The sequence below is a fragment of the Gopherus evgoodei genome, chromosome 1, assembly GCF_007399415.2.
Source record: "Gopherus evgoodei ecotype Sinaloan lineage chromosome 1, rGopEvg1_v1.p, whole genome shotgun sequence".
NCBI classification, from domain to species: Eukaryota; Metazoa; Chordata; order Testudines; family Testudinidae; genus Gopherus; species Gopherus evgoodei.
This window is the reverse complement of record NC_044322.1, coordinates 341,212,842-341,227,718: the sequence shown is the minus strand read 5'-3', so window position 1 is coordinate 341,227,718 and position 14,877 is coordinate 341,212,842. Positions and strand designations below refer to the sequence as shown.

Genomic DNA, 14,877 nt, shown 5'->3' with positions numbered 1-14,877 from the left:
CATTTTTTTTTAAATACCACAAAAAACTGTATCAGGACAGGAATCAGTATGTATATTTACATTCTGTCCACTTAGCCTCCCACTGAAGTTTCAATGAGGTAGCCTTCATTAAGTCTTCAGTTTGTTGTGCAATCATGCCACGCATTAATAGTTACTGCATTTTAGTATCTGGGTTAGGGAGTAAATGGAATGCTTTAAGGTTCATTAGCATGGAAAGGTACCATTTTCAATAAAGCTCAGATCCACACCACCAGTATCAGTGGATTATTAGAGAAATGAGCATGCATGCTAAACTGGTGACAGTAACACTAACAAAGGAATTCCCTTGCTTTTAGAACAAAGCTACTTATCTAAATGCAAGATTTGGCACTCTGCACACAGCACAGTTTGATGTGGGTTTAAGAATAAAGTTTTAGTCACTTGACTGGTAAGAGACAACAGTATCTGTTCCGTCATTCTCCCCTTTTATACCAGAAATCAACATGGCTCTTCTAGTTGCTGTGTTTGAGGACAATGATCAGTAATCCCAGCGCTATAGGTTAAGGAAATGGAGCAGATAGCTAGCTGAATCCAGACACTGTGGCTCCTTCATGAAGTGTGTTTTTTCCCCTTCAACCAACAGGATTGTGGAATAGAACTTGTTAAACATTGCTCAACCTATTAGAACAAGTTTAAAAATAGAGCCTAAAACAACTGTAGGCTATGCCTTTATATGCATGTGATTTTGTTCCAGCATGTCACCCTGGAATGGTAGTCATGAGAAGTAGTTTTAAAGTTGTTTCACTAATGCATACAGTTTGCATTTGTAGTTCAAAAATTATCTTTTGGAAGTGAAAATCACTTTCACTAAAATAACTGCTGATTTGAAATTTAATGAGATTTTAAAAGTGGAAAATGCCACTATTTAACTAGGTTTAAGTTACCACTTTAAGGCTGTGTCTATATTAGAGACCTTACAGAGGCACAGCTGTACTGGTACAGCAGTGCCTCTGTAAAGGTCTCCCATGCAACTGTGCTATACTGACAGAGCACGCTCTCTTGCTGGCATAATTAAATCACCTCCAACAAGAAGTGGTAGCTATGACTCCTGCTGACATAGTGCTGTTCACACTGGCACTTGTGTCAGTGAAATGTATGTTGATCGGGGGTGTTTTTTCCATACCCCTACTGACAAAAGTGATAGTGTAGACAAAGTCTAAGGCCCTGTCTACTGAAGGTATGAAGTTAATGCACACATGCATTAAACCCTTGAGTGGATCTCTCATTCAGGAATAAAGTAGTTTTAGCTCAGGACACTTTATCCCTGACAGCATACACAGCTTTGAAATCCTCTCATTTATGTGCTGACTTCACACTTTCAGGAAAGTTAAGGTAAATCAACTGAATGTCCCCCTACAGACAAACCTTAAGAGCCTGAGCAGTTTTGTCTGGTAAAGTCCTAGTTACAGTGTGCCAGGAATTGTTTAAAACAGTGCTTATGTAGACACGGGTAGAATAGGTCTGGCTCAGAATACAAGCCACACTGAACTATAGGAGCCATGCTAACTATTTAAACCACTATAGTTCTCTAGTTTAAGACAGGGCCTAGAAGCTTGTCTCTTTGCCTTTAGATGATGTGAGCGTGAAAGTGTCTTGCCTAGACACCACTAGCTAAACAAAATGAAAGCTGCACAGCTGTCCTTAATTTGGGCCACAGCTCCTTTTTTTGTGGAATAGGGAGGATGCTCTGACTTGAGAGCCCAGAATTAGACTGCAGCCTGTAGTAAGGTGGAAGGGAAAAGAAAAAATTGTCTCAAAGTGAGATAGTTTTAAGGTGGAGGAGGAAGAGAAGAGGGGTGTCTATCAGTCGAATGAGGCCATGTTCAGGATCAAAAATCCTCAACACCATAGCTACAAATTGACACACTGGAATGCATCAAGATTTTGATCTGCTGCTCTGCCATCCTAGTTCAGAACCAGCATTCAGCACCCAGGGCTGGAGAATGCAGAAGTTTCTTACACAAAAATATGAATCCAGGCCCCTTTCAACAGGTGATGCATTAGATCCACACAATTTGACAAATGTTATCCCCCGTTGGAATAACTTTAAGTTACTCTTTTACTGAAGTTTCTAAAACAATTTTATTGAAATATTCCTAAAACACCATAAATTATAGTATGTTCACATTATAATTAAGCACTGACACTTGGCAAATGCTACCAAATGGGGCAAATGTTTGGATTTTCTACCAATATTGGTCTTGGTCATACAGGTACTGTAAAGGAAAGAGGTTCAAACAGTTTTAGTAGGTCAGAGAAGCTCTGCCACTACCTTATGCAAGCCTCCCAAGCTCAAAAAAAAGATAATCAGCCACTGGTGTGCAGGGGGTTCAGTATCTCCTGCAGAGCACTAGAGCTAGCTGAGATCTGCGGGCAGTTTACAACCTCTTGCTCAAGTCTCTCCTCACTTAGCCTTCAGAGAAGTATGTGGAGGGGTGTCTTGCAGTGTCAAGTTCATAGTATCTATTCTGGAAGGGTCTCCCTCAGTTAAGTGCAGCAGCATGGAAACAGGCACAAGAAGTTCACTGAACTCCCTTTGTGGAAGAGTCAAAAAAGCGGGAGGGGAAGAAGTGTCAAGTAGAGATGTGCAAGAGCAGAAGCAGCAATTTGTGTTTTATGTAGCAAGCTAACAATAGGCAGATTTCTTACACAGAAACTTAATCACTATACATGGAGCCCTGGTGTAAACTTATCAAGCATTAAGAAATAAACCATGGTGAAGAAGAGTTATTTGATCATGTCAGACTGCTTAAAACTACAGTAAAACAGATTAAGTTTTTAGTCTCTTCTGCAGCTGTTAACAGGTTGAAGCTGCTAAACTGCATCACTTCTAAGATGTGATAGCAAAACATTTTCTGTGTTGTGTCAAAACAAAGAAAAAACCCCAAAACCATCTATTGCAATTAGATTAGGCTCGAGTATACTCAAATCTTCCTGAGGCCCAGTGTATCCTGAGTGTCAATCACGAGTCAGAACCTCAACAGTATGTCTTTGAACTCAGGCAAAATGCTCCTATCAACAGTAAGTGACATCTTTCTAACCCAATCCCAAACATCTTGCCTAATGTCAGAAACAAACAAGAACAATTAGTTAAGTGGTACTTCAACTTTGGACAGAGGGTTCACAAATCCTGTTGCAGCTATTTGTGGAACTGGTCACCTCTACCCACCATGTCTTTAAAGACACCCGATCTGATCCAGAGATGTGAGAAAATACACAAAAGTATCAGATTATCTTTCCCCTCTGAGTTTTTACTGTCCATTCTTCTTTCAGTTGTGAAGAGTTGAGCAGCTAGCTGCACCTCACCTCAACGGGTGCAGGTAATCGCCAAGATTCTGTTTTATTCACTACCAGCTTGCAGTGTAACCATCCAGTTTCAAACCAAGATACTACCACAGTTAAGTCAACAACCCATTCTTCCATTAGCCTGGTTCTTCCTTTTTTGTTGGAAGGAGTTGTATTCAGTTTAGCCTACAGTTAAACAATTGACTGAAGGCTTCTATAACACAGTGGGTCTCAATTTTTTTTTGGTTTTACTGGCAACCCCTTTCACACAGTAAGTCTCTGAGTGCAACCCCCCCATATAAATTAAAAACATTATAAATGCTGAAGGCAAGCAGGGTTTGCGTGGAAGTTGACAGCTCACAAACCACGCCCCCCCATGTAATGATCTCACAACTGCTGAGGGGTCCCAACCCCCTGTTTGAGAACCCCTGCTATAATATGAAGTCACACTACAAAATCGCTATTTTTAATAAGGCTACTACATCCAAGCTATGACTTATATTAAACTAAAAATGTTAATGCTCAACTCCAGAATACTATTGAGTTTGAGCATTTAAGGCTTCATTTCCTACTTTCTACTACTCCCCCTCCCCCTCTCTCAAGTTCTAGAGACCACTCCATCCAAGTCTCCATTACTCCAGAGGAGCTGTATCACTAAAATTTCCCCAGCCAACAGTGGCCCCAGGACTCTTTATGCTATACAGTATAGAAGAGTTAGTGGACCCTTGTATCCATGGGCAGAGGGATAGCTCAGTGTTTGAGCACTGGCCTGCTAAACCCAGGGTTGAGTTCATCCTTGAAGGGGCTGCTTAGGGATCTGGGGCAAAAAATCAGTACTTGTCCAGCCCCCTGTCTTCACTAGCAAGGCCTTGATGACCTTTCAGGGTCCCTTCCAGTTCTATGAGATAGACCTATCTCCATATATTTTATTTGTCATACCCTCATCTTCTCCAACTATCCCTCTACAAGGGCTGGATGGAGGGCAGTGCTGTGCAGGCAACACTGCCTATCAAAGGAACGGGGTAAGTCTACATGCAGCAGAACCCTCAGCTCCAGCATGAAACCTAAGGGGCACAAGCTAGTCCCAAGTGCACCTCATTCACCAAATAAAGTTTTATTTAATGTGAAATGACTAAATACAAGAGGTACAATTTGAATTTAAGGGGACTGAGGGCAAGGCTACACTACGCTGATGCAGCGCACCACTGCAGCATGTCTGGTAAAGACACGCTATGCTGACAGGAGAGTGCTCCACCATAATTACTCCACCTCAGCAAGAAGTGGAAACTGCAATAGCACCAGTGTGGACAGTGCAAAAGTCACATTTCTGGGGGCAGGAAGCAAAGAGCTTTTCACCCTCCTGAGCAATGCAAGCAGGAGGCATGCCCTGAGTTATTTAGTCTAAAAAGATGCGCACTTTCACAGTAGAGACTAAATTCCTTTATCTGGCCCTCTTTTCCCCTGTCCTGTTGCCCTTTTTGTAAGGCTCTGCTTCTGCCTTACTATTTTTCTGCTCCCCTCCCCCCATAGCTTGTGCCAAGGTTGTTCATATGGGCTCTACACAGCTCTTGTGGTGTATATAGCAAAGCACCACAATCAGATGTAAGTATATTTGTTTTCACTGTGCTCCTATGACAATACAAGATATGAACTGTGGGTGAGAACAGCACAGGCATTTTCTGTTATTGTGGTGGCAGGGACAGGGAGAGAGGAATAGTAAAGTTGCTGGGATTCTGACACAAATAGATCAACTCCACTAGCCTCAAGCGTCTAAATTAAACAAGTATGCTTTTGCAAATGTAATCACAAGTTTCTAGAACAAAAATATTTTAGATATGTATATTAGATCATTTCCTTCAATCAGTGTCATTGCCAGACATTCAGCTGACATGCTCCTTAAAAAAAGCCTCAAACTTACTGCATCTTTTCATAAAGACCAAACAATACAGAAGTTAAAACAGCATTTCCGGGATTAACAATAAATTAAGTTTGACAGTCCAAGTTCTTAAACCTTTGAGCCTCAAATGATTAGACTCTGAAATATAGATGGCTAATTTAATCTCTGCATGTGTCTTAAATTACCTACATGTAATTCAAGAAAAAAAACAAAACTATTTTATGTTGGATAGAAAGGAGGCCCTTCTGCCTTACTGAAGTTATTTGCAGCTATGCAAAACTACTCAAGTACCTCTCAAAGTGGCACAGATGCCAGTCACTCCAAGGTAAAATGTCAGGCTAAGAGGCTGTAACTGGGACCACATTTAGTTATGTAACTAGACTCCAATTCACCCATGTGACTTACAGATCAGATAAGCATTGATTTGCACAAGTTGGTAGCAAATAAATATTTGCAATAGTATTTTTAATGGGACAGTACCCAACCTCCAGGATAAGAGGTCAGACAATGCATTTGTAAGCTCCCCTTCCTCACTATTTGTCCGGAAAGACAGGTAGAAGCAAACAGAATACAAATGAAAAATTTAAGAGGGATAACATATTAGTCTCTCTATGGAGAAACCATAGAGTCATTTAGTTTTAAAACTTCCTAATTCTTTGTTCAGTCTCATTTTAAGTATGGCATCTTTAAAAGACTACCAGGATTACATAACTTTCCAGGGACGAGGAGTTTGTCCCGCTTCCCAACCAGAGTACGGCTAGGATGCCATTAGTCCCAATATTTTGTTTCCTGGTCTTCAGCAGCAATTCGGCAGTCCTTCAGTTGCAGACAGTCTTTGGCGGTATTTCGGTGGCAAGTGCTTTTGTCTTTGGCTGCAAGGTTTATTACCTGCTGGTGAAATACCGCTGAAGACCGTCCATGACCGAAGGGCTCTCCGCAGAATTGCTGACAGACTCCCGGACAGGTGAAGTGTAACAAAAAAAACATACCACACACTCCCTGCAATGGTACTGATAGTCTCCCCTTAACATCTGGCCACCTTATTCATATAGATAAATCCAATTGTTAAATACATTTGAAGTATTGCAATACTTCAAATCATAGATTTGTTCTTTATATCTACGGTCTGAACTACCAGTTATTTAACTGTGTCATGTTCTCTGAGTGAGAGGCTGTTTCACTGAAAAAGTGGGTATCACCCCAAAAAATATTAGTCAACTTTCAAGACTGGTCAATCCTATGAAGCACTGTCAACATTTTTCCTTAGTAAGCCACCTCTGCAAATGGTTCCAATGTTGGGAAGGAGCACAGAGCAGCACACAAAATGAGCATATTTGCAAGCTGTGCAGACATGGACTAGAATAGGTAAGTGCCTCACTAAGACGGAGACTCCAACAAACACTACCACAGGAAACCTAACTAACAAAGAAGTTGTTCTTACAAGTGAAATGAGGAATCAAAGACATTTTAGTCACCCAAACTGGATCACAAATGTGACCTAATTTAGATCGCAGCAATCAGACACCGTACAACCTTGTCCGGGAGTTGTGGAAAACATTACTCTCCGCCCTCATATTCTCCCGGAAAGCGGGGGCTGGGTCAGAGAGAGGAAGGACGAGAACTTTCTTCTGAAACAGCTAAGCTCAATGCAGGGAGGAGGAATGAACTTTCCCCAGAAGGAGCTGCCACATTCTGGGGGTGGGGAATAGGACCAGAAGCGAGAACCTCCCTCAGCAGTACCAGCTACACCCTTCTGCAGACGGGTAATAGGGAAGGGAAATAAAGAAATCCACCCCGACTTTCCAGCTAGGGCGGGGAAGGAAGCGCGGACTCTCCCCAGCAGCAGCCACCGTCTCCGCCAGCTTGGTCTGCAGCCAAACAACCCCACAAGAATGCAACGCGGTCACATGACCTCCGGCGGACGTGCAGCTCCCGTCCCTCTCCAGGGAGACCCTGCGCCATCTTGTACTGACGCAGTTACAAATAGAGGCACAGGCTGGCCCGCTCCCCCCGCTTAGCTCCTCTGTCTCGGCACCGCTTAGGTGATGGTTGTCAAGGCCTTCTCGTTTCCATCCCATGACCTTGCCTCACTGTCCGTACCCTCACAGACTCCCCAGCGTCGGGAACATGGCGCCCGTTTTCTCCCTTTGCACCAGCCTCCCCTAAAAGCTCCTCAGCCCTGCCCAGCTGCGGCTGCCCCTACTGCAAGATGATGTCAGCAGCAGCCAATCCGGGCGCGCCTGGGCTGCCCAGCCAGCCTGGCGATTGGCTTCAATGCGGTCCACCCCCCCCCACCACTCAGTCCTCACCGCGGTTCGCTGCGGAGAAGTGGCCAAGGCAGAGGTGGGGGAGGGGAATAGGAGGGGAAAGAAGAAAAAAAAACAACAAAACCAAACCCATCAAGATAGCAGCCGCCATTTCGCGCAACACAGGCAGTACCCGAGCGAGCAGCCCAACCAAGCGCCCTATGGAGAGAGAAAGAGAGAGACAGAGACACATACACGAGTTAGACAGGAAAAAATACCCTCAGACTCCGCCATGGCCACAAGACGTTTAATCACTCCCTCCCCCAATACTCGATGCCTCGTTACAGCCGCCGCCTCTGCATCCAGAGCCCTTCATCCTGACTCCTTCCTGCCGCAGCAGCGGTTCTCTACAGCCCCTCTGTGCCCAAGGTACGGGGAAGCCTAGGCTATGGCGCCGCTGCTAGCGGCTTCTCACGTCACCCGCTTGTGGCGGCTCCATCAAGGCAGGGTAAAGAGCTGCCAGCCCAGCTTTTATGTGATGCCCCGAGTTTGCGCACTGAAGGAGGCTCGCTCAGCCCCTGGTGGGCGTCGAATGAAACCCCAGCCGCCGCCTCCCCTCCCTCCCTCAGCCATCGCCGGAGGGGCTGAAGCCAGGCGGGGAATGCGGGGCGGTGTGTGGGGGAAGGGAAGGAGCTCAGCATAAACAGAGGGCTGCCCCTGTCTCACACACACTTACCTCTTGCTCTGCCTGTCACTCGTCCAGATCAGGGCAGCCTCAGACCTCCCCCCCTCCAAGTCTCATTCGGTAAAGGGGAGCCTCGCAGGCAGAGGTGGCCCTAGTGCCTCAGTCTCGTTCCTTGGAAGAGGTTCCCCTAGATAGGCCTGCGCTAAACCTGGGTCACTCGTAGCGACCCGCCTCGGGTTTCCACTAACTGCGGAGGGGGACATCCCTCTCAGTGAGCGACCCTCCATAGTTCACCGAACGGACTTCAGTCCCTTATCCCCCGTCTCACTGTGGGTGGGGGCAATTGCCTCGGTCTGGCAGCTCCCCCAAAGCCCGTGTGTGTCAGTGCGGCTGGCCCAGGCTCACAAGAGGTCAGGGAGGAGGCTGGCGCAGGGACTCGCTTGCTTGGGGCTAGGCTGAAGGGAGGTTTCGGTGTCTGCGTCCCTGCGGAAGCCAGGCTCTCGCTACGCGCTTTAGGTCACCCGCAGCATCACTTTGGGCCCGAGCCCCCGCTCCTGTGCACTTAGCTGCACGATCGCCCCGAGTCTCCACCCAGACACAGTCCTCTCGCCCCTGCCGTTCCGGCTGCCCCTTTTTTTTTAGCATTTTTCGATCGGGGGGCGCGCTCTCTGGCCCCGGCCCTCGAACAATTTAATATCGTGAGGAAACTCCCTTTGTAAAATGGACATGGCACGAGGGAAGACTTAACGGACACAGACTGCGCTCCAGCCCACAAGCAAAATGGCGGCTGTTTGGCTTCGCCCTGGTAACCTTGCCCCTGCCGGGCGGGACGGGTGAGCCCCGTGTAGTGGGAGGGAGGGGAGAGCGGAGGACGCCATTTTCCCAGAGAGAGGCAGTGACATAGAGGGAGTGTAGGAGTCTGAGAGGAGGGAGACGGGAGCAGCAGCGGCAGCGGGGTTTGTACTTAGGTCCCAAGGCAAAGGCGCTTCCCAGCTGGTCCCTGCAGGGTTCTGAGTGCCAAGCCGGTCTGGGGGACCCCTCTGCTCACTCCTTTTCCCCAGGGTCAGCTGAGGGCTGCGTCCTGCCCAGGCTAGGGACATCCGCAGTGGGGCCGTTGCATTGTTTTGGTTGGGATAGGAAAGGGGCTCAGCTAAGGGGGAGCTGCTGCCTGGCCTGTCATCATTACAGGTGAGTCTCCTGTTATGATTATCATTCCTGCCGAAGGGGAAGGGGGGGTTTCTGGTAAGGGTTAAAACGTTAGGGAGGCATCCCTTTATATCTGGGAGGGGTGGGGTGTGAGATCCCCTCCCCTCTAAACCGTGCATGATTCTGTATAAATTGCTTTGGCTTGTGTTTCGTATTTTATGGGTTGGTTTGAAAATAAAAGGGAGTCGTTATATCTTGTGAATATGGCGGGTTACTGTAACTGGAGGCGCCGAGGGGATTTTTTTTGGCATTATGTTTAAAACCAAACAAACCCAAGAGGGGATATTATGTGACATACAACATAAATTTCTGTAGATCCAGAGGCTAAGAGCAGGCATGGGTAATAGTATGATTGCATATTGGGTTGTATGCATGAAGCCTAGAAAATAGTCTCCCTTATCGTGTATATTTTTGTTTTGTGATACTAAAATGGCTCGTTATAGGCCTGATCTCTCTCCTTTCCACACCCCCACCTCCCTCTCTCCCTCCCTCCCTTTTAACATCTCTTCTGTGGTGTAACCTGGACAAACGGAAAACAGTTCTAAAGAGTTTCTGTGTCAATTTAAAAGGGGATAATTCTCCCCACCCCCTTTGTAGAGACGATCTGGAGCCTAAGGTATATTTAAAATACTCATCTTTGCCCCCTGATTTTAGTTTTTATATCTAGCATTCGTGTTTCCTTGTGTGGCATATCTAAATCCTTTTTTATGGAAAGGCATTAGTGGAGTAGACCCTACTGCTGCATACGTAGGGGAGGAGAAACAAACGGTCCACTGTGTAGTACTAAATAGATAGGGGAGAAGAAATGTAATGTGGTCTGATTATAAAGGTCCTGTATTCCCCTGGGATCAGTCATTTAGGAATGTGCGGTAGCTAAAAGCCCTGAGGTTCCTAAAATTGTATACGCTACATTTGATTAAAGTCGAAACTTAAGAATGTTTAGCCTTAGTTTATTTACATCATCCTAAAGGGATTAGTAACGAAAAGGCTTTTTTTGTTTTTTTGAGACCATCCTCAGTGAACTGAAAGAGAGGGCTATGACCATAAATAGAATACGTTAATGCTTCATCATAAACATTGTACTTTTTAAGTTGCTTATGGTAAATGTAGAGTAAAAATTGTAATTTCCCTCTTTTGTCCTTTAGAGATTCTAAAAATGGCGGCCCCAGGCTGATGTTGTGGTAATCTAATCAGCTCGGGTCCTCCACACCCCATGCAGTGCGTTTGTCTGCAGCACATTACTGGCTTGTTATGTTTAAATGAAAAAGCTGTTTTCTTCAAATCATGTACAAAACATGTCTTGACTTTACTATGAATAAAATGCTGTATCCCAGCTGATTAATTTTATTGGTTGTGTGTGTGAAAGGCAAATGAACGAGACCACTCTTACCGGTGGGGGTGGGGGAGATGATAGACTCAAGTAGCTTCTGGGGGGTGTGTGTTTGTATCTTTGTGTGATGTGATATGCATGCCATATTAATCGCTTCACTTTTGTTTTAATAATGTTTTGGAATAATTCCTATGTCTATGCTAGTTAATCTAGATATGTTTCACAATACATCTGTTACTAACACAAGGACCAGTAATTCTTATAAAAAAAGACAAAAGCTTAAAACAGTCCTAACTAAATTCTTAGTCATTGCCTTTGTGAATGTCAGGTTAATCTTTGACAAAATACTTCCTTTTCTGGAGATGGTGGTGTTAATCTAACATGAATAGTTTGGGAATACTAGTTTAACATTTTGATGTTACCGTTTAAGGAAATATCCAGACAAAATTAAAACCTGTTACTTTGCTTCTTCAGGTGTAAAGCTTTCTTGCCCATGTGTAATTTTTCAGCATGAGAATCTCTTTTTTTGTTAACTCATTAAATATATATTGTAAAGTGAAAAACTGTCTGTCTGATAATGTACATAAATGTTTAAATGAAACTATAGTACTTAGTCTTTCTTTCTTCCTGTCCCAAATGACATATGAGCCTTTTAGTATCATCATAAAGAAGATGGTGTGAGGCTGTGTGGGATGGAGAAGCAACGAAGCATTCTTTTAGTAGTTGATATATTGAATGCAATTGAGAGCGACAAATCTCAGGAAACTTGTCATGTTTTTAATATATTAAACTAAAATTACAAAAGGTAAATAGAAATTTTGTAAATTCAAAATCCTGCTCTCTCTACTTTAATAAGATGCATGTTCCCATTTTAGTATATTATTGGAACCTTCCTGATTTTAAGAGCCAAATGTGAAATACTATTCCAGTAGCAAACCATTTTTCAGTGCATGAATAATTTTAACTTTATGAATATTACCTTGCACTGCTATGGAAGAATAGATAATTTGTTCTTTATATCTGTATCAGCTAAGCAATAAGACTTTGAACGTATGCATTAACAGCCCCACAAGGCATACCTTGTGTTGGTGAGGACGAAGGCTTGAGTGACTTAAACCACACAAGTAGTGCATTAATAGGACAGGGCATGTATTACTGGACCAACATATTGCTATAGTATGAATTTTTAAAATTTAAATCCATATATTATTTCACTCAATTATATATTTTTAATAATTTGGGGCTGGCTAAAGGGTCTGTGGTAAACTTATAGGGTCATCTTGATTAGAATTCTGATAATTTCCATAGGTTTCTATTTTTGATTCTGTTGTCTAAGTTTCTAATGCTAATAAGATTTGTGTGCAAATATCGAGAAGCAAAGGGGTATATCTTGCCCCTTTAGGTGCTAGTTTCAATATGACTAGGGTCACATAAGCAGAGTCTGAGGTATGCTCTGCAACACTTGGTTTAAAACAAGCAATATCCTATACCTTAAAGGTGTTCTGAAAAGCATCAGTAGTTTAAGTAACATCTTTACCACTAGACTTCCTTGGGAATCAGAAGGTCTTTCTTGTTGACCGTATGTGATTACTTTACCTCTCTCTGTTTCTCCATCTGTAAAATGGGGATACTAAAACTTTACTTCGCAAGGGTGTTTTAAGGCTAAATTCATTAATGTTTTTGAGGCGCTTGGATATTATGAGGATAAATATCACAGTAAAATCTATAAATAAATTAAATGCAGCAAATTTTAAATTTAAAAAATAGGTTACAAAAAAATCCCAAAACTGTCTGTGAGACTTGGTTTGAAATTTCAAAATTTCTGGCACTCTGTTTTAAATTCCATGTGTACCGATTTATTTCCAGGTGTCAAACTTAATATATGAGTAGGCCGTCAGTAATCTGGACTCCATGTACTAAGGCCATCTATATCTTTTTTGATCATCTGCATTTGGAATGACTTTAGTGATCTGGGAAATACTTTAGGATATCAGAGAAAAATATTGGAGATGGTAAATACTTTTTAGCATATTTGCATGACAGTACTAGCACTCAGATTATTTCTCTGGATTAGATTTCTGTGGTTCAGTTTTCTTGTGTGTATAATTGGTTTAATATTTTGTTGAGGATTGATATTTATTAAATACTTTGAGATCCTCTAATTTGTTAAACTAAACTTTCATTGGAATCTTACTGGCAATTTTTTTTATTTAAAGGTACATTATTTTTAGTTGGGACTTTGAGAAACAGCAAGAATATAGAAATTGATTTCAAAATTTTAGATTCCTTAAAGGTCAGCAGGATTATCCTTAGCACCCTACTCCCCAAGGATTTAAGCACATGCCTAACTTTGTCTAATATGACTTCAGTAGGATTAATTGAAGAGCATAAAGCAGTGGTTGGCAACCTGTGGCCCAAGGCTGGTCAGGGTAATCCCCTGGCAGGCTGCGAGACAGTTTGTTTACATTGACCTTCCGCAGGCATGGCCACTCGCAGCTCCCAGTGACTGCTGTTCACCATTCCCGGCCAATGGGACCTGCAGGAAGCGACATGGGCCCTCAGGATGCTGCGGGCAGTTGTGCTGACGTCAACACATTTATTTACATTTGTTTGGTAATTCTGTGGGACTGTGACCCAGGAACAGGTAGTGCATTTAAACAAACCAGGATACAGATACAGTAAGTCAGAACAGATAGTAAGATTGAAAGTATATCTTCAGTCTTATAGGGATGTCCTACCTATGTGGACTTCAGTTGAATTCTGAATACATCTCTTGAGAATCTGTATTTTAGCTTTCAAACTATGGAAAACATAAACTTCATTGAGAAGCAGGTTTCTCTCAAAGTACAATTATTTATGTATTATTTTGTTTCTGTTCTTATCAGCCACAAACTAAAGATTTAAACAAAAGTTAATCCTGCTTCCTAAAATAACACCAGACTGTCTCTTGCACAAAATTTTGGATCCCCTTCACACTGCAAAGGAAAAAATTGTAATTTTGCTGTAATTTCTCAAGATGGAACTCTACTAATGCTGTCTTCATAGTCTTGTTAAAATAGAGTATAGTAACAATTTCTAAAAAAACATATATATAAATGCTGCTGGGCTTTCATATATTGGCCACTAGAAATTTGTGAGATCACTGAGATTTTTCTCTTTCAAATTTCATAAAGATTGTTGTGTTGGTAGACAATTACTTAGATAAATTTCTAAAACTGTCCCGTACCATTTTATTATTTAATAGAAAAAGTTCATCTTTATGATCACTGTGAGCCTTAAGTAGAGACATCATTTAGTAGAATAAACTGCAACTTATTATTTGTCAGATACCTGGTTCCTTTACTGTTTCACTTCCTTTAATTAATCACTGACAAAATATCAATGCCTTGGATCCCTCTATTCAAAGGACTATGAGTATTTTTAAATAGCTTAAGTTTTTAAGGTGTTCCAACATATTGATTTTTTTCCTTAAATTTTTCTAACTTAAGTTTTAGAAATATTATGCTGGATATAATTGACAATTTTGTTAAGTTCCATTATGTCTTGACTAGTCAGTGGAAGATTACTCCTCAACCAGTAGGGGTGGCTATAATCAGGCAATGTTTAGAGCCATCTGGCTGTTACATCAGGCAGCTGATATTCTATGCATAGACAGCTGATCATGTCTTAACAGTTGGTTTGAGAGACATTTTAAATGCTGTGAAAATACTTTTCACTGTAGATATATTTATTTTGAAGTTGAGGATCCAGAGGACTTACAGTAGAGAAGTGTTATGAGGTTTTTCACATATTTCAGTATTTTTGGGGAAAATGAAGTGGGATCACAATTTTTTTTTATCATGGCTATCTGTCTTCTCAGAATACCATTTCAGAATGAGACTGTTTGAATATATAAGAAATCTGAAAAACTAAGCATTCTTATAATCAACTTTTGACTTAAAAGTACAGTAATTTCAATGTATGTTAGGGCAGAGTTCCATCTTTAATAGCAGAACATTTAGTGATCTGGGGTGTGTGTGTTAATTTTCAGTATAAACTTTAAGCAACTGATAAAACCCCACTTCTAACATTTTAATAATTATGCATATTTTTAAAAATAAATTAAAAATAGAAACTGGAAATGTTTCCTCAAGGAATTTTTTTTAAGTCATTCACTTCCTGTCCCTGCTGTTTTTCTTTTATTCACTCC

The 14,877-nt window shown here is 42.3% G+C and overlaps 1 protein-coding gene and 1 long non-coding RNA gene across 3 annotated transcripts in view; one reads left to right on the top strand and one right to left on the bottom strand.

Annotated features, from left to right (window-relative positions):
* Positions 1–6,670: 6,670 nt before the first annotated feature.
* Positions 6,671–8,921, bottom strand: LOC115646823. The gene is made up of 2 exons (XR_003999138.1): positions 8,204–8,921; positions 6,671–7,686 (listed from the first exon to the last, which is right to left on the bottom strand). It is a non-coding gene; the product is annotated as an uncharacterized LOC115646823 (long non-coding RNA).
* Positions 8,922–9,030: 109 nt separating this feature from the next.
* The window catches only part of KMT2E (lysine methyltransferase 2E), a 128,239-nt gene continuing 122,392 nt past the window's right edge, over positions 9,031–14,877 (top strand). For both annotated transcript variants that reach the window (XM_030553090.1, XM_030552998.1), the window contains exon 1: positions 9,031–9,340. The gene's annotated coding sequence lies outside the window, so the exon portion shown is untranslated. The remainder of the gene's footprint in view (positions 9,341–14,877) is intronic.